Below are 2,588 nucleotides of genomic sequence, written 5' to 3'. Positions count from 1 at the left end.
CCGTCATGGCATTAACATGATGCTTTGGTGATTTTGAGGCTTCTTCAAGTCTAGCCATAGCCTTTTCAAACTTCAAATTGATGGTATCAATGTGAGCACTAAGTTGAGCACCCAATTGAGTAACGGAGTCCAGTTCATGTTTTCCTCCTCTATTAGCCTTGCGAGGTCTACTATATTGTGAGTTATGGACCGCCATTTCCTCAATTTTGTTCCAAGTTTGATTGTCATCAACTTCGGCGAACATTCCATTTGATCCCATGTTGAGAATGTTCCTTGAATCTTCATATAGACCGTTCCAAAATTGTTGTACCAAGAACCACTCGCTAAGTCCATGGTGAGGACATGAGCGGCAAATTCCTTTAAACCGCTCCCAAACTTCATACAAAGATTCTTCATCCCTTTGCTTAAAACCCGTAATTTGAGCTCTTAGCATGTTAGTTTTTTCCGGTGGGTAGAACTTTTTGTAGAAAGCTAGAGCCAACTTTTTCCAAGAATCAATTCCGAGAGTGGCCTTATCAAGGCTCTTCAACCATTGTTTCGCGGTGCCAATTAGAGAAAAAGGAAATACGACCCATCGAATTTGGTCTTGAGTTACACCAGTTTGACAAATCGCATCACAATAATCGCAAAAAGCCTTCATATGAGAGTGAGGGTATTCACTAGGCATCCCCCCAAATTGGCTTCTTTCGACTAATTGGATAAATGCGGATTTGGCAATGAAATTTCCGGTTAGATGTTGTGGTGTGGGAGTACCATTGGGTAGGTTCTCCTCGGTGGGTACGGAATGTGATGAAAACTTAGGCATTGTGGGTTGATTTTGTGTTGTATTTTGTGTTGGGTTCTCCTCACCTTCTCTTGCAAAAGGGTTGATGAACTCAATAGTTGGTTGAATATCTACAACCTCACCAATACCTCTCAAATTTCTCCTAGAAAATCTTCTAATGGTTGTCAAAGTTCTTTCAATTTCACGATCAAAAGGTAACAAGTCACCTTGTGACCTTCTAGACATGAAAATATCAAACAACTCGAAAACAATTAGAACAAACCTTGAGGAGTTTTACTTCCCCAAGGCAAAGAAAGACACAACTAATAACAATATAAGAAAATCTAAATCAAGTTAACACCGTCCCCGGCAACGGCGCCATTTTTGGTCGGGACTAAATCTTTTCGGTAACTTGTCGTTAGGAGCGCCTAGACCACCAAAACACAATTTATAGCTTCACATACAACTCTACAATTAGTAAAGAGGCAAGTAAAGGTCGGATCCCAAGGGACGGGAATTGAAATGAGATTTCTATTGCAACTAGTGGTGTCTTAGGGGTGTCACAATTTGGGTTGATGTAGAAGGTCACTAAACTAAATAGCAATAAAAGTAAACAAGCAAGATGAATTGAAAAGGGTTGTAAACAATTGATAAAAAGCACTAGGGTATCATGGGGTCATAGGGGATTCATGGGAATTGATCATACAAACATGTTCTCAAATTATAAGCAAGCAATTATTGTTGTGATGGATTGAGTTGGGTTATATCTTACAATCCTAGGAAAGTTTGGGTCCCGGAGCCGAATCGATTAGATTGTACAACACCTACAAGTCGACTTAGTCTTCCCTACTCAACAACATGCATGGTCTAATGAGACTCGAGTTAGTTTATGTCTTACAAGTCTCATTGAAAAGATAGATGATGGGTAAAAAATGCAAGGATTCATAGGCTCGCATTTCATCAAACATAACATGTGCATGAGTTGAGATCATAACAAGCAAGCAAATAAACCATGAAAGCATATTAATTTAAGCATGAATCATTCCCCATATTGGTTTCCCCTAATTACCCATTAACCCTAGCTATGGAACTACTCACTCATTATCATGTTGAACATGCTACCAAGGTTGTCAATCATACCAACAAAGTGAAATATGATGAACAAATGAAAGTAATTAGCAATAATTAAAAAGGGATTAAGAGAATTATACCTACTAATGATTCCAATAATAAAGCAAAGAATAAAAGAAGTACTTGATGCTTGATTGAGAGGTTGTCAATCTCCCAATAATAACCCAAATAATCTTCAATTACCCAAAATAAAGGATGAACAAAAGAGAGATTAAGGAAATAAAACTTGTATTAAAACTTGATTAATTGTTGATTACAATATTAAAGAGAGATTTGATTGATATTAACTATACTAGAGATTGCTAAGAAGAACATGCTCTTCTAATTAGACTAATGGGATATTTATAGTGGGGATTAGGTGTAGGAATTAGGGTTAACTAAGGGCTTAAATCACGATTAAGTCCCTACATAGGGAAACGCCGGTATTTTTGGAAGTATGGGCATCTTTCTTGAAGCTTGAAGAAACGAAATTGTGCTGCCTTGGAATCCGTGTGTCTTAGGCACGGGACGGCCGGATTCGTGAGTTGCTGCCCGGGCGTCTTTGGGAGAAGACGGGCGTCTTCCTCGGGGTTCTTTGCCGGGCGTCTTGGAGTGAAGACGCTCGGATTGTGGAGGTGGAGGACGGGCGTCTTCGGGACAATCAAAGACGGATTGGCCGGATGAGTCACATTTCTTCTTCTTTTCTTCCCTTTTC

General features: G+C 39.3%; 1 non-coding gene across 1 annotated transcript; it reads left to right on the top strand.

Moving 5' to 3' along the window:
• Positions 1-326: 326 nt before the first annotated feature.
• Positions 327-433, top strand: LOC141634842 (small nucleolar RNA R71). Its single transcript, XR_012539561.1, has one exon. It is a non-coding gene; the product is annotated as a small nucleolar RNA R71 (small nucleolar RNA).
• Positions 434-2,588: the final 2,155 nt, after the last annotated feature.

This window comes from Silene latifolia, chromosome Y (genome assembly GCF_048544455.1).
Source record: "Silene latifolia isolate original U9 population chromosome Y, ASM4854445v1, whole genome shotgun sequence".
NCBI lineage: Eukaryota > Viridiplantae > Streptophyta > Magnoliopsida > Caryophyllales > Caryophyllaceae > Silene > Silene latifolia.
This window is presented reverse-complemented; position numbering and strand designations above follow the sequence as displayed.